The 22,846-nt window shown below is 37.4% G+C and overlaps 1 protein-coding gene across 1 annotated transcript in view; it reads left to right on the forward strand.

Annotated features, from left to right (window-relative positions):
- The first annotated feature begins 1,238 nt into the window (after positions 1-1,238).
- The window catches only part of LOC133580478 (transferrin receptor protein 1-like), an 87,152-nt gene continuing 65,544 nt past the window's right edge, over positions 1,239-22,846 (forward strand). The window contains exon 1 of the mRNA XM_061934792.1: positions 1,239-1,360. The gene's annotated coding sequence lies outside the window, so the exon portion shown is untranslated. The remainder of the gene's footprint in view (positions 1,361-22,846) is intronic.

A 22,846-nucleotide genomic window follows, 5' to 3' on the forward strand; every position in this document is an offset into this window, starting at 1 on the left:
TAGGTTGAAAATTATTTGCAAATCATTGTATTTGTCATGTCTTTTGGATTATGTTTTGTTTTGTTTAGTTATGTTTGGTTTTTGGACTCTTTTTAGTTCCTGGTTGTGCACTCTTGCTTGTTTTGTTTCCATGACAACTCATTAGTTTCACCTGGTTCACATTTTCACTCACGCACCTGTAATCAATCATGCCACTGTTATTTAAGCCTTTCTTTTTCTGTTGGTCGTCCTGGCGACATTTAACTCTGTTACCCCTGTTTACCTCTGATGACTTCTGCTACCCATGTTACCATAGTTCCATGCCAAGTGAGTTTTGTCTATTTTTATGTCTCAGTAAGTGTTTTTCGTTTTCATGTCCATAGCTTTTGCCCAAGTGCTAGTTTATTGTTTTCAAAGCCAAGTTTGTTCTTCCGCCTTGTGCGCGCTTTTTGTTTGTTCATTTTGTTAGTGTTAAAATAAATGATGTCTTTACCTTCACGCCATGTCCACTCCAACTTTACTTGCATCTCGGGAAAACAAACACCCCAAAGTCCTCGTCTTGACAGTATTCTGTTTTTATTTACCATTTACACAACATGCCAACTTCACTTGTTTTGGGTTTTTGTACATGCTCCAAATCTATATATAATGTAGTAACAGACAAGATCATAACAATATGTAATAGTTCAATAATTACCGTTTTTTGCTCATTTTATGCACAGCCGGAACTAATTCTTCAGCGCATTTGTTTCCGTTTCCATAGCAACGCACTTGCCACTTCCTGCAACAAATGTGTTCCTTGGTAATAGACAACGAAGACGACTATTTTGCAACGTGTCGCTGCCGTTAAATTCTAACTCAATGATTATTTGCAAAAGAAAATTAACTTTCTCAGTTCGAACGTTTAGTATCTTGTCTTTGCAGTCTATTCAATTGAATATAGGTTGAAAAGGATTTGCAAATCGTTGCATTTTGTTTTTATTTACCATTTACACAACGTGCCAACTTCACCGGTTTTGGGGTTTGTAGTTGAATACCCCTGTTCTTTGGTGTTTATTTCTGTGTTTCGAGCTAAAAAACAGTCACAGAACAATGCAAATAATCTTGTGATGCGCTTAATGTCAGACTCCAGCCATTTAAGTAGCAATATATATTTTATGTATTATTATTATTATTATTGCAACAAAATACAACCGGAAGTGGCTTGTGAAAGTTCAAAGGTTCTCTCCCTTTGCTGTACAGCCCCGCCCCCTCCTGTGTGTAACCAGATATAAGCAGGGCCAGCAGCATGTGTTGAAGGACACACACGGCCAGCAGACCACCATTACTCTAAAGCGTCAAAAAGAGGGAACTTGCACCATAGAAGATTCCAGAATAAAAGGTGAGCGCGAACCCTTTATTATACCACTTCCAATACAACTGCAGCTATTGTAACTGACCCAACCAGTCAACGCGATGTGCCTAAATAAAGGGGAGGGTCGCTGTGTTTTTTTTTGAATATGTATTATTATTAATAACACATTTAAAGGTGTTTAAATAGACGTTTTTTGTCATGTATATTATCATATAATACAAATGTCATGTTGTGTATGAGCTTTGCTAACCCCGTCTGGTGACGTCACAAAGACTCCAGTCGTATTTGGCAAAATAATAATTAAGTAATTGAATAAATATATCAATAATAACGCGTATGTGGTTGTTGGAGATGTGAATTTAAAAAAAAAAAAAAAAAATCCACGCTTTACGTTGCCGGAGCAACCACCACGGGAACGCCGAGTGGTCAAGTCCGACTAACAGGCAGGGCTAGCCGGCTAGCTTCCCTCCGCGGTGACCTTCCAGCTCCAGGGTAACGGTGTCACTAGGTAGACATAAACTCCGCGATTATTTATATTGTACTCCCTCGAGTACCTTAATTGTCGTAAAAAAAAAATTTAAAAAGGTGTGTTTAGCAGTAAGGTCATGTTTGGACAAGCAAGCAGCAGGTGCATTTGACAAGTTTTTTTTTTTTGAACTACAAACATAAAAAGTTTACATACACTTGTAAAGAACATAATGTATAATCTGACCACAGAACTTTCCTCCAGAAGGTCTTATCTTTGTCCATGTGATGTCAGATGAAACAAAATGTGAGCTGTTTGGCCACAATACCCAGCAATATGTTTGGAGGAGAAAAGGTGATGCCTTAAAGCCCAGGAACACCATACCTACCGTCAAGCATGGTGGTGGTAGTATTACGCTCTGGGCCCATTTTGCTGCCAATGGAACTTGTGCTTTTTAAATGGTACAATGAAAAAGGAGGATTACCTGCCAAATTCTTCAGGACAACCTGAAACCATCAGCCCGGAGGTTGGGGTCTTGGGCGCAGTTGGGTGTTCCAACAGGACAATGACCCCAAACACACGTCAAAAGTGGAAAAGGAATGGCTAAATCAGGCTAGAATTAAGGTTTTAGAATGGACCTTCCCAAAGTCCTGACTTAAACGTGTGGACAATGCTGAAGAAACAAGTCTCTGTCAGAAAAGCAACACATTTAGCTGAACTGCACCAATTTTGTCAAGAGGAGTGGTCAAAAATTAAACCAGGTTTCACACTTAGTTGAAATTGTTATTCATCCATTTTGGTATTATTAACATGTAATGGTGGTTCTTCGGTCAAAATGGAATAAAAGGCCTCAGCTTTTTTCCTCCAAACATATTGCTGGGTATTGTGGCCAAACAGCTCAATTTTTTGTTTCATCTAACCACAGAACTTTCCTTCAGAAGGTCTTGTCTTTGTCCATTTGATGTCAGATGAAACAAAAAGTTTGATGTCAGATGAAACAAAAAGTGAGCTGTTTGGCCACAATACCCAGGAATATGTTTGGAGGAGAAAAGGTGATGCCTTTAAGCCCAGGAACACCATACCTACCGTCAAGCATGGTGATGGTAGTATTACGCTCTGGGCCTGTTTTGCTGCCAATGGAACTTGTGCTTTTTAAATGGGACAATGAAAAAGAAGGATTACCTGCCAAATTCTTCAGCACAACCGGAAATCATAAGCTTGGAGGTTGGGTCTTGGGCGCAGTTGGGTGTTCCAATAGGACAATGACTCCAAACACATGTCAAAAGTGGAAAAGGAATGGCTAAATCAGGCTAGAATTAAGGTTTTAGAATGGACCTTCCCAAAGTCCTGACTTAAACGTGTGGACAATCCTGAAGAAACAAGTCTATGTCAGAAAAGCAACACATTTAGCTGAACTGCACCAATTTTGTCAAGAGGAGTGGTCAAAAATTAAACCAGGTTTCACACTTAGTTGAAATTGTTATTCATCCATTTTGGTATTATTAACATGTAATGGTGGTTCTTCGGTCAAAATGGAATACAAGGCCTCACCTTTTCTCCTCCAAACATAATGCTGGGTATTGTGACCAAACAGCTCAATTTTTGTTTCATCTAACCACAGAACTTTTCTCCAGAAGGTTTTATCTTTGTCCATGTGATGTCAGATGAAACAAAAATGTAGCTGTTTGGCCACAATACCCAGCAATATGTTTGGAGGAGAAAAGGTGAGGCCTTTAAGCCCAGGAACACAATTCCTACCGTCAAGCATGGTGGTGCTAGTATTACGCTCTGGGCCCGTTTTGCTGCCAATGGAGCTGGTGCTTTTAAATGGGACAATTAAAAAGGAGGATTACCTCCAAATTCTTCAGGACAACCTGAAATCATCAGCCCGGAGGTTGGGTCTTGGGCGCAGTTGGGTGTTCCAACAGGACAATGACCCCAAACACACGTCAAAAGTGGTAAAGGAATGGCTAAATCAGGCTAAAATTAAGTGTTCGGGCTACATGAAGAAACATCATCCTTATTTTATGTTTTCATTGAATTCTCGGCTACTTCCACTACTAAGGTATCTCACCTGCCAAAGGGGGCCCCTCAGGGCCAGCCTTGGTCTCCTGTTCACCAATTTGGACTTGGACCATTCTTAATTGATGGGATTTGCCTGTCTCATTGTCCTACTCTTTGGTCTCCCTTTCTCATGCTTTCGGCCCCATTGTGACTCTCACATGACTTTCATCTGCACAATGACTTTAGTGCACCCACCTTAACCCCACTCCCACTGTGCACACCCGTTTCTTTTGTAATTGCTCTTTTTCTCACCATTTCTGACACTCCTCCGTCTCCTCTTTGAAAAGGCCTCGCTCTGCATGGCGTTTTTCTGAACTCGGAAAGTTTTGTTGTATATTATGCAAGATTGTAGATTGAGTATAATTTTTGCTATACTTGAAATAGGGTTGATTGATGTTTGACGTGCATTGGTTATACTTAATTTAATGATTGTTGGCAAACCCAAACTCAATTTGTATCAATTAACACACTAACTATTAAACAAGATTTAACAAAATGTAACAAGATAAAACAATCTCCTAATTTCGTTTTATTACATGCAATTGTTTACAAGGGTTTACTTGTGTCTTTATTATGAAAGCTTTTTTTGGACAATTAATTTATTTTTAACTGCATTTTTTGTGTTTGAACTGAATTTTTTTTTACATCAAATTATGCTGACAATTTCATAAAATTTCATCCATTTTCTACCGCTGGTCCCTAAAATCAATTTTATTTAATTTATTTTTAATACTTAATTTAATGATTGTTGGCAAACCCAAACTCAATTTGTAACAATTAACACACTAACTATTAAACAAGATTTAACAAAATGTAACAAGATAAAACAATCTCCTAATTTCGTTTTATTACATGCAATTGTTTATAAGGGTTTATTTGTGTCTTTATTATGAAAGCTTTTTTTGGACAATTAATTTATTTTTAACTGAATTTTTTGTGTTTGAACTGAATTTTTTTGACATCAAATTATGCTGACAATTTCATAAAATTTCATTCATTTCATCCATTTTCTACCGCTGGTCCCTAATATCAATTTCATTTAATTTCATAATTTAATTTATTTTTTTTACTTAATTTAATGACTGTTGGCAAACCCAAACTCAATTTGTATCAATTAACACACTAACTATTAAACAAGATTCAACAAAATGTAACAAGATAAAACAATCTCCTAATTTCGTTTTATTACATACAATTGTTTCAACAATTGTATGTTTAAAGGGTTTATTTGTGTCTTTATTACGAAAGTTTTTTTTTGGACAATGAATTTATTTTTAATTGAATTTTTTGTGTTTGAACTTTGTGAAGTGATTTTTTTTACATCAAATTATGCTGACAATTTCATAAAATTTCATTAGTTTCATCCATTTTCTGCCGCTGGTCCCTAATATCAATTTTATTTAATTTCATAACTTAATTTATTTTTTATACTTAATTTAATGATTGTTGGCAAACCCAAACTCAATTTGTATCAATTAACACACTAACTATTAAACACGATTTAACAAAATGTAACAAGACAAAACAATCTCCTAATTGCGTTTAATTACATACAATTGTTTCAACAATTGTATGTTTAAAGGGTTTATTTGTGTTTTTATTAAGAAAGGTTTTTTTGGACAATGAATTTATTTTTAACTGAATTTTTTGTGTTTTAACTGATTTTTTTTTACATCAAATTATGCTGACAATTTCATAACATTTCATCCATTTTCTACTGCTGGTCCCTAATATCAATTTGATTTAATTTCATAATTTACTTTATTTTTTATACTTAATTTAATGATTGTTGGCAAACCCAAACTCTATTTGTATCAATAAACACACTAACTATTAAACAAGATTTAACAAAATGTAACAAGATAAAACAATCTCCTAATTTCGTTTTAATACATACAATTGTTTCAACAATTGTATGTTTAAAGGGTTTATTTGTGTCTTTATTACGAAAGCTTTTTTTGGACAATTAATTTATTTTTAACTGAATATTTTTGTGTTTGAACTTTGTGAACTGATTTTTTTTTACATCAAATTATGCTGACAATTTTCATAAAATTTCATCCATTTCATCCATTTTCTACCGCTGGTCCCTAATATCAATTTCATTTAATTTCATAATTTAATTTAACGAAAATGGGTCTTGAGTTTTGAAGCGACAAATATTTCTGCACTGAATTTTTAAAACACTAAATTTCAAAACACTTTATTTTAACAAACTGCATTTTTAGACAAAAAAATGTTGCTCACAAATTTTTATGTAATGAAATTACCCACATAATTTTATTTAATTCGTAAACAAATTGTCCACATAGTTTGATTGAAGTTGTAAACCAAATGTGTGTGTTTAAAAAATGCATTTTGTTAAAGTACAGTGTATAAAAATTCAGTGCAGAAATATCCATCCATCCATCCATTTGCTACCGCTTGTCCCAGGTGGTGCTGGAGCCTATCTCAGCTGCATTATTCATTGCTTCAAAACTCAAGACCCATCCATGCATCCATTTTCTACCGCTTTTCCCTCTCGCAGTCGCGGGGGTGCTGGAGCCTATCTCAGCTGCATTCGGGCAGAAGGCGGGGTACACCCTGAACAAGTCGCCACCTTATCGGAGGGCCACCCCATTTCCGTTCATTTAAATGCGATTATGCAATAAAATTAAATGAACATTTAGACTCAGACAAACTTAGACAAACACATTTCATGAAATTGCCTGCATAATTTGATTCAGTTCACAAATTTTGAATGCAAAAATGTCAATGTCAAAAAAAGCTTTTGTAATAAAGACACTGTGGAGGGGGGCGTGGCCTGCGGACCTGCAGCGAAGCGGGGTGTGCCAGGACCTTCAGTGCCCTCCCCCGGTCCGGGTGAGACGTACTGTATCACGGTAAGGATACAAGGGAGTACATACCAGGCGGTGATGGATTCGGGCTGCGGGCAGTCCATGATCCACCAGAACCTGGTGGCTTTGAGGCAGGCAACACGGCTAAAAATTAGATGTGTTCATGGGGATGTGCACGAGTACCCAGTGGAAATTTGGTATGAGGGACAAAAGCATAGGGTCAAGGTAGCTGTAAGCATGCCCAGGTGGGCCATCTACGCGCCTGTCGCTGATCTTGAAGCCGGTCCTGGCACACCCCGCTTCGCTGCAGGTCCGCAGGCCACGCCCCCTCCACAGACACCAACTAACCTCCATAATAAGTCAGTGCAAAAAATAAGTAAACAAACACCAAACTTCTATTGTTTTTTACTCAAATCCCAAAGCCCTGTAATGTTCAGGGATTTAAATTCACCGAGTTTGAAAATAATTAGAGTTGTCAAAATAACAGGTTGGATGCCGGGTGAATCCATCATTATTTTGGTTATGGCTAGGGATGTCCCGATACAACTTTTTCACTTCCGATACGATACCGATATTGTAGCCTTGAGTATTGGCCGATACCGATATCAATACGATACGATATAGGCACGAATCATACATATATTTATTCCTTATTTTGTTGTGTGGAATGTTAGAAAAGGATTGATAAAGTGATGTTACTGTTACTGATGTTGTAGTGTCAAAACAGAAAACAATAGTCAGCAAGAGTAGGTATAGGAAAAACTGACCCATTTATTATTAACCAATTGGTTACATAAATTTTAACCTTCAACATAAGAGTATTACCTCAACAAATCCAATAAAAACAAAATGTTATATTTAAAGTGCAAAATAACCACTAATACCAACATAATTATACAATTGAATAGAATAAATTAAAAATAAATTAGAAGACCCTGAAAAATAACCTAAATAAATCCAATTAAAAAAACAAACAAAAACAAAACGTTTTGAAGTGCAAACAATTTAAGTTCACTTCAGTTATTTTTTTACTGTCAGCATATGTTGGAAACAACTGTGGGCAGGGACAAAAACAACAAAAACAACACAATATAAACTAAAAATAAACTAATGCCATAACTTATGGCATTAGTTTATTTCGAACCCCTTTTCCGTTTCATAGCAGTTGTCTGTTCACGTCCTGTACTCAATTTGTAACACAATCAATTAACAAATATATAGAAATCAAACGTCAATAAAGTTCAATAGATAGTTTTTAATAAATTGTGATTCCCATAGTGATACATGATAGATTATGTCTCATTTGTCATTTAGGATCAAGATGTTAATCAGGATTTGTCTTCTTTGTCAACACTTTAAATTTAAAAAGTTTCTGTAAATTAAATCATAATAGTACATTGTTTGAGTTTTTTGCTTATATAATCTATTCCGAAATTTAAATCCACATACTGATATGTTTTTAAGTGTTGTACGTGCATACAAATTTCTCCTCTTTTGTTGAGAAGAATTGTTAAACTTTTTTGGGTAGCAGGTTGTAATATAGTTTGCTTTGTGCATAATTTTTGCTGTTTTCAAATACACCAAATCATTGAATTTCAATATTTTTGAATTTAGTGTTTTATTACCTTTTTTTTAACGGGGTTATTAGTGAATGAAGTGTACATTCGCAGTTATTTCCGCATGTTTCTATACAATAACTCAGATATGGTAACAATAGCGAGCGGAAGACAATATGTAGTGATTTCTGGTCCACAACAAATGTTGCTTTATTTATAGTGTTTCTTGCCACCTTATGTTTTATATGAGATTTCCAGTCATTTTTATTCTCTTATTATTAAAGATTTATTTCACCCTGTCAATGTCTACACTGACTATTTCGGTTTGTCAGTCTTTCTCTCTTACTGTTACCAAATAGATTGTTTTTGGTTTACTGAGATTCAAACAAAACAAACCATCTCTTTATTTATTAAATCCTTCTGTTAATATTTAGCTTAGTGTTACCATGTCTGAGTTATTGTGTGGAAATATGGGGAAATGAATACAAAAGTACAGTTCATTCACTAACCGTGTTTCAAAAAAGGTCAGTCTGAATAATATATAATGTTGGATATGGAGATTATTCAACCCCTTTATTTATTGTATCAAAAATACTGAAAATTAACGACTTGGTGCGTTTTCAAACCGCTAAAATTATACACAAAGCAAACTATAACCTGATACCCAAGAACGTACAAGCATTCCCAACAAAAGAGGAGACATATGTTATATAACCTAAGAGAAAAATCTAATTTAAAACATGTACAGTCGTGGTCAAAAGTTTGTAAATGGAGCACATACTTGTTGGTCACAAAAATATTCATGAAGTTTGGTTCTTTTATGAATTTATTATGGGTCTACTGAAAATGTGACCAAATCTGCTGGGTCAAAAGTATACATACAGCAATATTAATATTTGTTTATATGTCTCTTGGCAAGTTTCACTGCAATAAGGCGCTTTTGGTAGCCATTCACAAACTTCTGGTTGAATTTTTGACCACTCCTCTTGACAAAATTGGTGCAGTTCAGCTAAATGTGTTGGTTTTCTGACTTGGACTTGTTTCTTCAGCATTGTCCACACGTTTAAGTCAGGAGTTTGGGAAGGCCATTCTAAAATCTTAATTCTAGCCTGATTTAGCCATTCCTTTACCACTTTTGACGTGTGTTTGGGTTCATTGTCCTGTTGGAACACCCAACTGCGCCCAAGACCCAACCTCCGGGCTGATGATTTTAGGTTGTCCTGAAGAATTTGGAGGTAATCCTCCTTTTTCATTGTCCCATTTACTCTCTGTAAAGCACCAGTTCCATTGGCAGCAAAACTGGCCCAGAGCACAATACCACCACCACCATACTTGATGGTAGGGATGGTGTTCCTGGGATTAAAGGCCTCACTTTTTCTCCTCCAAACATATTGCTGGGTATTGTGGCCAAACAGCTCAATTTTTATTTCATCTGACATCACAATAATAATACCTTCTGGAGGAAAGTTCTGTGGATGGCTACCAAAAGCGCCTTATTGCAGTGAAACTTTCCAAGGGACATGTAAGCAAATATTAACATTGCTGTATGTATACTTTTGATCCAGCACATTTGCTCACATTTTCAGTAGACCCATAATAAATTCATAAAAGAAGAGTTGTATAAATGATTGGAAACTCAAGACAGCCATGACATTATGTTCTTTACAAGTGTATGTAAACTTTTGACCACGACTCTATGCACACTTTTAGCATATCAGTATGTGGAATGAAATTATGGAATGGATTAAGTTGAAGTTAAAGTCAAACAATGTACTAATATGATCCAATATAAGAAAATGTTCAAACTCAGTTTTAACAAAGTACAAAGAAGAAGAATCCTGATAAACATCTTGACCCTCATCAAAAAATGAGATAATCGTATTCATTTCATAATCTAAACCACTAATTACTTTACTATTTATTTATTTGAACTTTATTTATTGTCTATTTATATATTTAATAATGATTTACGTACTTGTTGTCCATTTATTTATTTACTCATTTATTTATGCATTTCACTGTTGTGTTACAAATTGAGTACAAACAAATGTGTTAAAAACTGCTACAATACGAAAAGGGTTACTATTAAATAAGATCTGCTTCCCCCTCCTTTTCCGACATGCTGTCATGAAAAACTGGAAATATGGGAAGTACTACGTTCTAATTGTATGCATGTTTGAAATAAACGAAGAAAATAACCATAACCACAAAGCGATGTTCAAAGGACAGTCGTTTTGATCCATCAATGATATTCGGTTCTCTTGTGGTGTCAGGGTTTGCTATACAGTCGGGGTCAAAACGATTGTTGATAATAGAGGTAAATTATTGGTATTGTTTATTATCAATAGCACTATTTCTATTGGTATTTGTATTGCTCCATTTGTAGTGTAATAATGCTCATTGTCATTTCTGTATAATTACTTATTTGCTATCACTTTTACCATCATATTTGTACATATCCTATTTGCTGATGTTGCTCTATTGTTGTTGTTGTTGTTGTTTTTGTCTCTCTGTCTTATCCATCTCTTGTCCTCACAATTTCCCCCCTCTGTCTTCCTTTTTTTCTCTTTCTATTCACTCCTGCTCCGGCCCGGCTGCACCAAATGATAATATAAATGCATTTCCATCCATTTTTTACCGCTTCCCGGCTGCACCAAATGATAATATAAATGCATTTCCATCCATTTTCTACCGCTTATTCCCTTCGGGGTCGCGATAAATGCATTTAATAAAGTCAAATACAGATAAGGCAACAAGAGAGGTATCCTACACTTCTCTTTTGTAAAGTAAATCTGAACAGCCGATATGGGCATCTACATCAACTATATGATTTGCTTAAGAAGCCGGACAGGAAAATAAAAAAAAATAAAAAAATAATAATACTACCACCACTATGCTTGACGGTAGGAATGGTGTTCCTGGGGTTAAATACCTCACCTTTTCTCCTCCAAACATATTGCAGGTTATTGTGGCCAAACAGCTACATTTTTGTGTCATCTGACCACAGAACGTTCCTCCAGAAGGTCTTATCTTTGTCCATGTGATGTCAGATGAACCAAAAATTGAGCTGTTTGGCCACAATACCCATCAAAACCCAGGTTTTAGAATGGCCTTCCCAAAGTCCTGACTTAAACGTGTGGACAATGCTGAAGAAACAAGTCCAGGTCAGAGAAAAACAACACATTCAGCTGAACTGCACCAATTTTGTCAAGAGGAGTGGTCAAAAAAATTCAAGCAGAAGCTTGTGGATGGCTACCAAAAGTGCCTTATTGCAGTGAAACCTGCCAAGGGACATGTAAGCAAATATTTGGTCACAATTTCAGTAGACTCATAGTAAATTCATAAAAGAACCAAACTTCATGAATGTTTTTTGTGACCAACAAGTATGTGCTCCAATCACTCTATCACAAAAAAATAAGAGTTATAGAAATTACTGGAAACTCAAGACAGCCATGACATTATGTTCTTTACAAGTGTATGTAAACTTTTGACCATGACTGTAGTTTTCCCATAGGGATTATCTCAGTTACCAGGAACACCAAGGACACTAACGCTTGACTTTAGAAGCAGAGAACTTCACCGTTCAACTTCAGCCTTCGTGTGTCAAGGTTTTCAAACTCAACGCCGGAGAGTCAGGTTTTTAGGGCTCAAGTGACAACTGTCGAACTGCCCTCTTTTAGGGCGTGACGCAACTTTACTTACTATCTCTGATGCACACACGTGAGTAAACCCTCACGAAATAAGAGATAGAGAGGGACCCCTCGTCAGGAAGACGGTCGCCACGTGGATAGCCGCTTCATTCACAGCGTAGCGTCGAAAGTAGTGTCTGGGAATCATTGTGATTTCCCTGCTCCGGTTTTATATCGGCTCTAAACTCGGACTGAAAGAAAAGTTAATCTGATTAAAGTATTAGCTTGGTTAAGGCACGGTATGTTTGGCATGTAAGATTAAAGAAATTTCTCACCCTACCTTTGAGACCAATTAAAAACAGGTAATTTTCTGCCACTTTTGAGTAGTCATAGCTTCCAACTTTGTACTGCAGCAACAGGTTGAGTACCGTATTTTTCGGACTATAAGTCGCAGTTTTTTTTCATAGTTTGGCCGGGCTCCAGTGCGACTTATACATGTTTTTTTTTCCCTTCTTTATTATGCATTTTCGGCAGGTGCGACTTATACTCCGAAAAATACGGTATTTGTTTGAACTTTTATAAATATTAGGAATGTACCGATCAACACATTTATAATTTTGCTAGTGTTGTTTCTTGGCTGCACTTAAATGTAGAGTATATGTATAATATATTTATATTATTCATAAATGATATATGTAATATGTTATATATATTATATTATTAGGGCCCGCATGGCCCATTGTAAAAGGAATCCCAACGGGAGTCCTTTTGCAATGGGACATAAGGACCTATTGAATTTGTAAGGTTTTATTCTTTATTATTATTATTCTTCCGCAACTTTGCTCTGTAATTTGACCCCCTTAACATACTTCAAAACTCACCAAATTTTACACACACATCAGTAATATACGGCAAAACTTTTTAATCAAAAAACCAAACCCCAAAACTCAAAATTGCGCTCTAGCGCCCCCTAGGAAAAAAAAAAACTAGACTGCCTGTAACTCCCACTAGGAAGGTCGAAGAGACATGAAACAAAAACCTCTATGTAGGTCTGACTTAGACCTAGTTTATTATTATTATTTTATATTGTGAGCGAACTGTGGTGCTGAATTTCCCTCAGGGATCAATAAAGTACTTTCTATTCTATTCTATTCTAAAATCTGATGATGTCCTGAATTAAATTTGTGGTATTGAATGCAAAATATATTTTTTAAATCAGTAAATCATTTGGGTTTTGCCACCAAAGTCTCCCTGTATCCTGATGCGTACGCCCGGAGTTTGTAAACCATAACAAAAACCACCCCAAAAAATACTTTCTAATATTAAGGAGAAAGAAAGTAAAAATGTCCATTTATTCGTTTTGGTATCATTTCTGAAATGAGGCTATACCATGTATCAATAATAGTGTTGTCCCGATATCGGTACCAAAATGATTTCAATACTTTTCGGTACTTTTCTAAATAAAGGGGACCGTGATGTACTGAATTAAATTTGTGGTATTGAATGCAAAATATTTTTTTTAAATCAGTAAATCATTTGGGTTTTGCCACCAAAGTCTCCCTGTATCCTGATACGTACGCCCGGAGTTTGTAAACCATAACAAAAACCACCCCAAATAATACTCTGTAATATTAAGGACAAAGAAAGTAAAAATGTCGATTTATTCGCTTTGGTATCATTTCTGAACTGAGACTATACCATGTATCAATAGTAGTGTTGTCCCAATACCATAACCAAAATGATTTAGATACTTTTCGGTACTTTTCTAAATAAAGGGAACCACAAAAAATGGCATTATTGGCTTTATTTTAACATAAAATCTTAGGGTACATTAAATATGTTTCTTTTTGCAATTTTGTCCTTAAATAAAATAGTGAACATATAAGACAACTTGTCTTTTAGTAGTAAGTAAACAAACAAAGGCTCCTAATTTAGTTTGCTGATGTATGCAGTAACATATTGTGTCATTTATCATTCTATTATTTTGTATATTATATATACTGATATATTATGTCTATATCATATATACAATATATAACAATTACCATGTATATACCAGTATACTGGTACTAGTTAAACAAGCGGGAGAATGGGCATATTTGACTTTACAAAACTAACTATAAAGGTGAAGCAATATACTGGAGAGTCCTCGCTAGCTTCACGGTGTTTTAGCCACTTTTAAATCACTAACCCTCGCCGCCATGGCGACAAATAAACTATGAATTTAACAAGTATCATGCCTGATCGACGAGGAATAGCTAAACATGCATCACGACACACCGTTGTAGGATACAATAGCTAACCGCTAAAAGCAAGCTAGCACTCCTGAATGTAAACAAAAGGGTGGATCTATAGAAATATTGATTAGAACGATACCAAGTACTGTATTTTTCGGAGTATAAGTCGCACCGGAGTATAAGTCGCACCTGCCGAAAATGCATAAGAAAGAAGGAGAAAAACATATATAAATCGCTCTGGAGCCCGGCCAAACTATGAAAAAAACTGCGACTTATTGTGCGAAAAATACGGTACAACAGCTGTATGTAGTCAATACTACAATGATTGCATCGATATTTTTTATTATATTTTTTAGAGATGTCCGATAATGGCTTTTTTGCCGATATTCCGATATTGTCCAACTCTTAATTACCGATTCCGATATCAACCGATACCGATATATACAGTCGTGGAATTAACACATTATTATGCCTAATTTTGTTGTGATGCCCCGCTGGATGCATTAAACAATGTAACAAGGTTTTCCAAAATAAATCAACTCAAGTTATGGAAAAAAATGCCAACGTGGCACTGCCATATTTATTATTGAAGTCACAAAGTGCATTATTTTTTTTAACATACCTCAAAACAGCAGCTTGGAATTTGGGACATGCTCTCCCTGAGAGAGCATGAGGAGGTTGAGGTGGGCGGAGTTGAGGTGGGGGAGGGGCAGGGGCTAGCGGGGGGTGTATATTGGAGCGTCCCGCAAGAGTTAGTGCTGCAAGGGGTTCTGGGTATTTGTTCTGTTGTGTTTATGTTGTGTTACGGTGCGGATGTTCTCCCGAAATGTGTTTGTCATTCTTGTTTGGTGTGGGTTCACAGCGTGGCGCATATTTGTAACAGTGTTAAAGTTGGTTATACGGCCACCCTCAATGTGACCTGTATGGCTATTGACCAAGTATGGATTGCATTCACTTGTGCGTGTGAAAAGCCGGAGATATTTTGTGATTGGGCCGGCACGCAAAGGCAGTGCCTTTAAGGTTTATTGGCGCTCTGTACTTCTCCCTACGTCCGTGTACACAGCGGCGTTTTATAAAGTCATACATTTTACTTTTTGAAACCGATACCGATAATTTCCGATATTACATTTTAAAACATTTATCGGCCGATAATATCGGCAGTCCGATATTATCGGACATCCCTAATATTTTTTTTTTGTCTATGAACTCTGTAAATACGTCACTGGACACAGGAGGTATGACCAATGTATGATCCTCTAACTACTATTTATCATATCCCCCAAAACTTTTGTAAAGCATTCAAACAACAGAAGAAGAAGTGCTTATTACATTTTAACAGAAGTGTAGATGGAACATGTTAAAACCGACAGTAAGCAGATATTAACAGTAAATGAACAAGTAGATTAATAATTCATCCCTTTTCTATTGCTTGTCCCTCGTAATTTTGACACAATCGAAAGGGACAAGCGGTAGAAAATGGATGGCTGGATGGATGTTACTGCATATGTCAGCAGCCAAATTTAGGAATTTGTAGCCCATTTGCTGACTTAGACTTAGACAAACTTTATTGATCCAACAGGAAAATTGTTCCACACAGTAGCTCCGTTACAAAGGATGGAAAGGATAAGGATGGAAAGGATCATCGTGCACACAAGGGCACAAAAAGAGGGCAAAAACAAAAGGTATAAAGTAGACTAAAAATGTATCATAGTAGCAATATAAAATATAACATATATGCAAAATTTACATATCATATATACAGTATATAATATATATTGATATATATACAGTAGTTCAGTTACAAAGGATGGAAAGGATCGTCGTGCACACAAGGGCACAAAAAGAGGGCAAAAACAAAAGGTATAAAGTAGACAAAAATGTATCATAGTAGCAATATAACATATATGTAAAATTTACATATTATATATACAGTATATAATATATACTGATATATTATATTATTATATTATATAATTAACTTATAACTTACTACCAAAAGCAAAGCTATCCAGTATGTTCACTATGTTATTCAATGCCATTTTAAATCAATGTTATAAAATTGATTTTTGAGTGCATGAAGAAAAGTATGTTTAATGTATTATAGGATTTTTCGTTAAAATAAAGCCAATAGTGACATTTTTTGTGGTGCCCATTATTTTGAAAAGTATCAAAGTAATTAAGGGGAACATTATCACCAGACCTATGTAAGCGTCAATATATACCTTGATGTTGCAGAAAAAAGACCATATATTTTTTTAACCGATTTCCGAACTCTAAATGGGTGAGTTTTGGCAAATTAAACGCCTTTCTATTATTCGCTCTCGGAGCTCACATCGGGAAACAATCCGCCATTTTCTCAAACACAGAGTCAAATCAGCTCTGTTATTTTCCGTTTTTTCGACTGTTTTCCGTACCTTGGAGACATCATGCCTCGTCGGTGTGTTGTCGGAGGGTGTAACAACACGAACAGGGACGGATTCAAGTTGCACCAGTGGCCCAAAGATGCGAAAGTGGCAAGAAATTGGACGTTTGTTCCGCACACTTTACCGACGAAAACTATGCTACGACAGAGATGGCAAGAATGTGTGGATATCCTGCGACACTCAAAGCAGATGCATTTCCAACGATAAAGTCAAAGAAATCTGCCGCCAGACCCCCATTGAATCTGCCGGAGTGTGTGAGCAATTCAGGGACAAAGGACCTCGGTAGCACGGCAAGCAATGGCGGCAGTTTGTTCCCGCAGACGAGCGAGCTAAACCCCCTGGATGTCTTGGCTCACACCGTCCCTTATGCCATCGAAGATGATCAAGAGAAGAATATCAACCCTAGCTTCCCTGGCCTGCTGACATCAACTCCAAAACTGGACAGATCAGCTTTCAGGAAAAGAGCGCGGATGAGGGTATGTCTACAGAATATATTAATTGATGAAAATTGGGCTGTCTGCACTCTCAAAGTGCATGTTGTTGCCAAATGTATTTCATATGCTGTAAACCTAGTTCATAGTTGTTAGTTTCCTTTAATGCCAAACAAACACATACCAATCGTTGGTTAAAAGGCGATCGCCGAATTCGTCCTCGCTTTCTCCCGTGTCGCTGACTGTCGTGTCGTTTTCGTCGGTTTCGCTTGCATACGGTTCAAACCGATATGGCTCAATAGCTTCAGTTTCTTCTTCAATTTCGTTTTCGCTACCTGCCTCCACACTACAACCATCCGTTTCAATACATGCGTAATCTGTTAAATCGCTTAAGCCGCTGAAATCCGAGTCTGAATCCGAGCTAATGTTGCTATACCTTGCTGTTCTATGCGCCATGTTTGTTTGTGTTGGCTTCACTATGTGACGTCACAGGAAAATGGACGGGTGTTTATAACGATGGTTAAAATCAGGCACTTTGAAGCTTTTTTTAGGGATATTGCGTGATGGGTAAAATTTTGAAAAAAACTTTGAAAAATAAAATAAGCCACTGGGAACTGATTTTTAATGGTTTTAACCCTTCTGAAATTGTGATAATGTTCCCCTTTAAATACATTTAAAAATAGATTTCACCACGGTAATAAAGAGTTATTTTCTTAGAAGAGGCTCCGCACTGTGGATAGACGAGTTTGTCGCACCTTTCCCTATGTAAAGCGGTTTGAGTCACTAGAGAAAAGCGCTATATAAATATATTTCACTTCACTTCATCTTGCTTTAAAATTCCAGCCGGTGTTCTGGCAAGACATGCACCCTCTTGGAATTTCATCAAGACCTGCATGTGTGTATGTAAAAAATAAATCTGGAAATGTAACAATAACAATAATTGCATTTCTTTTACAAAGTAATCTTACTTGTGAGTACAATTTTTAGCCGTGTAATTAAACACTGGTGTGTGTATAACGGCAAAATGTAAAACAGCCCCTTTAATGGCTTTGAACCACAAGGTCAAGGGCCTATATATATGTTAGGCCAAGTTTATCCGAAGTTATCCTTGTGTCACAGCAGGTCAACAGGTTGTCCACGCAGTAGCACAGATATAGCAGGGGTGCACCGAGATTAGTTTTATTATGCCGTGGGACCTCGGTTTTTGTTAGTAACGTGTTTAAAAAGGTCATGCAAAGACTGAATCATACAGTAAGAAGGGCATTCATATGGCCCCATTCGTCGCGGTTTACCTGACACATGAAACGTGACAAACGGGGGGCTTTTGCACAATCCACTTTAGCCAGCAGATGGAAGTAATGTTGAATCCCTTCAAATGTGTTCGGTGGACATTCCAACAACTCAGTCGCTATGTAGGAAGGCGCTTTCATCATTTTCATCAGACTGCATTGCAAAATACCTACTCAGTGGCCTCGTGGTTTGAGTGTCCGCCCTGAGATTGGTAGGTTGTGAGTTCAAACCCCGGCCGAGTCATACCAAAGGCTATAAAAATGGGACCCATTACCTCCCTGCTTGGCACTCAGCATCAAGGGTTGGAATTGGGGGTTAAATCACCAACAATGATTACTGGGCGCGGCCACCTCTGCTGCTTACTGCTCCCCTCACCTCCCAGGAGGTGATCAAGGGTGATGGGTCAAATGCAGAGAATAATTTCGCTACACCTAGTGTGTGTGTGACAATCATTGGTACTTTAACTTTACCTTTAAAATAATTAACCCCAGCTCTTCCTCTCGCGGGAGATCCACACCGGGGATGGGGCAATATGAATCCCTTCACTATTGTACTAACACTAAATAATGTCTTTTAGATAAGAAATGATGTAAGTACCTGTACAATTAATCCGTTCCAGATCTGTTATTCACAGAAAACATGAGGAGCCACATAGACACCACCTTTGTACATCAAGTTCTTTAATTTATTAGTATTTTGTCATCTTTTTTTCCTCAAGGTGCTGGCACTTAATACATGATACATGTTGCATCTGTACTCAAAATTGAGGAGCTCTCATCCATGTCTTATTTATATCTCCTAGGCATAAAAGAGCACTAATCGAGACCACAGTGGTTTTGCCGTTCGTCTCAAATGTGTCTCCTGAGAAATAAGTCTCACAGTGTGAGTGTGTGAGATCTCAACGTTGTCTCTTTTCATGATCTCAACTCAGACAAAAACTGAGAGACGAAAGAGCTGGATTCCAATATGTCTTAGTGAGATACATCCATACACTTGTAAATGACATAATGTCATGGCTGTTTCCAATTATTTCTACAACTCTTATTTTTTTGTGATAGAGTGATTGGAGCACATACTTGTTGGTCACAAAAAAAACATTCATTTTGTTTCATCTGACCACATGAACTTTCCTCCAGAAGGTCTTATCTTTGTCCATGTGATGTCAGATGAAACAAAAATTTAGCTGTTTGGCCACAATACCCAGCAATATGTTTTTGAGGAGAAAAGGTGAGGCTTTTTATCCCAGGAACACCATCCCTACCGTCAAGCATGGTGGTGGTAGTATTATGATCTGGGCCTGTTTTGCTACCAGTGGAACTGGTGCTTTAAATGGGACAATGAAAAAGGAGGATTACCTCCAAATTCTTCAGGACAACCTAAAATCATCAGCCCAGAGGTTGAGTCTTGCACTGCAAAAAGTCAGTGTTCAAAAACAAGAATAAAAAAAAAATAAAAAAATGAGGGGTATTTTATTTGAACTAAGCAACATTATCTGCCAATAGAACAAGAAAATTTGGCTTGTCAAGACTTTCAAAAACAAGTAAAATTAGCTAACCTCAATGAACCCAAAAATACCTTACACAATACATATCTGGATATTTTGCCTTAGCCTTGAATGAACACTTGATGCATATAATCATAGCAGTATGATGATTCTATGTGTTTTGATTGATTGATTGAGACTTTTATTAGTAGGTTGCACAGTGAAGTACATATTCCGTACAATTGACCACTAAATGGTAACACCCCAATAAGTTTTTCAACTTGTGTAAGTCGGGGTCCACTTAAATTGATTCATGATACAGATATATACTATCAGATATATACTATCATCATAATACAGTCATCACACAAGATAATCACATTGAATTATTTACATTATTTATAATCCAGGGTGTGGAGGGGGGCGCTGGATGTAAGTGTCAAAAAGACAGCCAAAAGAGTTTGATATGAGAATAAATCTAAAGTTAAAATATAGGGTAGAAATGCACCCATTTGCAGGAAATGTAGTCTTGATTTTCAAAATTTTCTTTCAAGGCTTGCATGTCTACATTAAAACATTCTTCTTCATACTGCATTAATATATGCTACTTTTAAACTTTCATGCAGAGAAGGAAATCACAACTAAAAAAATCACAAATTTTTTTCAAACGGTGTTGATGTGGAAATTTTTGCCTCGGCATTTTGATGGTGTGGGCGTGTGGCACCGAATGGAGATAAGCGTCTCGACAGACGTCACAATATTTGAACAATGATGACGAAAACTGTTTTCTCAGTCGTGTCCGTGTGTCGAAAATTGTTATGCGCTTATTTTTTTATTTGATTTTGTGCGTGGCATAGATTTGCTATGCGCAGAGGACGCTTAAACAGTGCGCAATTGCACAGGCGAGCACCTTAGAGGGAGCGTTTCTCGCACGGCTGCGCTAGCATCACAGCTAACGTTAGCCATGCTGCTACCTCTCTGCTTGGGGAGGACGTATACTTTTGTGACGTATGACGTGACAGTATGTGACGTATGTAAGACGGTGCGCTTGCTGTCTGTGAGAGGGAGACACAGGAAAGAGTGAGACGAGCCTGTCGTGTACTGCCAGCAGCTAAAAGCAACTGCGTGAGAATTCACAGACCTGTGGATGTGTTGAAGGTGTGCTGGAAAATGCGGAAAGTAAAGTAGGGAGCAGCAGAAAAGTGGAATGTATTATTTATATCGGTGCGTTGGACTTTTTTTTAAAACTGGATCTGGATCGGCATTTTCCCATGCCTTGCCGATACGCAATTTTTGGCAAATATCGGCAGCCGATCCGATCCAAATATCGGATCGGGACATCCCTAGTTTGGAGGTTGCCAGGAGAACGCTACATTTCGGACTGCATTGTGCCGAATGTGAAATTTGGTGGAGGAGGAATTATGGTGAGGGGTTGTTTTTCAGGAGTTGGGCTTGGCCCCTTAGTTCCAGTGAAATTCACTTTGAACGCTCCAGGATACCAAAACCTGTTTGGACAATTCCATGGGATGGCACTTCAAGTTCATATGTGAGTGAATGCAGGTGGCCAAATAACTTTTGGCAATATAGTGTACAATACAACACAATTTGGTGAAAATATTTGCTGAGTAAAGTGTGACATATGAATATTGAGGTATGAAAGTTCTCCTGGAGACTAGGGATGTCCCGATCCAGGTTTTTGCACTTCCGATCCGATACCGCTATTGTTTTTCCACTTGCGATCCGATACCGATACTGACCGATACTGGCCTATCCGAGCATGTATTAAAGTTTAAAGTTATTTAGCCTACTTAGTTGTCAGAATCATGTGGAAAAGGGTTTTAGTACTCTTGATAACAACTAGCCAGCTGAATTAGGGGAGTTTGAATAATACACAATGATTGGTAACAAGAAACTGACCTGTTTATTCAAGGATAAACACAAAATAGACAAAATTATACATGACAAACAAAAATGGCATCATTGAACTAGGGCTGGGCGATATGGCCTTTTTTAAATATTGCGATATTTTAAGGCCATATTGCGATACACGATATATATCTCAATATTTTGCCTTAGCCTTGAATGAACACTTGATGCATATAATCACAGCAGTATAATGATTCTATGTGTTTACATTAAAACCTTCTTCTTCATACTGCACTAATATATGCTACTTTTAAACTTTCATGCAGAGAAGGAAATCACAACTAAAAAAATCACTATTTTTTCATACGGTGTTGATCTGGAAATGTTTGCCTCAGCATTTTGATGGTGTGGACGTGTGGCACCGAATGGAGATAAGCGTCTCGACAGACGTTACAATATTTGAACAATGATGTCTAAGGCGCGCACCTTAGAGGGAGCGTTGCTCGCACGGCTGCGCTAGCATCACAGCTAACGTTAGTCATGCTGCGACCTCTCTGCTCGAAGAGGGCGTATACGTGTATGACGTGACAGTATGTGACGTATGACGTGACAGTATGTGACGTATGACGTGACAGTATGTGACGTATGACGTGACAGTATGTGACGTATGACGTGACAGTATGTGACGTGTGTAAGAAGGTGCGCTTGTCTGTCTGTGAGAGGGAGACACAGGAAAGAGTGAGAAGAGCCTGTCGTGTAATGCCAGCAGCTAAAGGCAACTGCGTGAGAATCCACAGACCTGTGGATGTGTTGAAGGTGTGCTGGAAAATGCGGAACGGAAATTAGGGCGCAGCAGAAAGTGGAATGTATTATTTAAATCGGTGCGTTGGAAAACACGGACCGAATTTTTTTTTTTAACTGGATCTGGATCGGCATTTTCCCATGCCTTGCCGATACGCATTTTTTGGCAAATATCGGCGGCCGATCCGATCCAAATATCGGACATCCCTAGGGGAGACATACTACTGGAGTTGGCAAGGTTGATGAAATTAGGACAGACCTGCCTGTGTTTCTGCTCAATTGTGTCTGCTTGGCATTTGCCCACCGCAAGCTCTCCTCACGCGATGTCCAGCTTCCAGTGGAGCTCATAAATTGGCCTAGAAAGGTCATTAAATCTTTTAGCTGTAGAGTGCACACACCTCTGTAGGCCTCTTCCAAAGCAATCTAGTGT

The sequence above is a fragment of the Nerophis lumbriciformis genome, linkage group LG03 (assembly GCF_033978685.3).
Source record: "Nerophis lumbriciformis linkage group LG03, RoL_Nlum_v2.1, whole genome shotgun sequence".
Classification (NCBI taxonomy): domain Eukaryota; kingdom Metazoa; phylum Chordata; class Actinopteri; order Syngnathiformes; family Syngnathidae; genus Nerophis; species Nerophis lumbriciformis.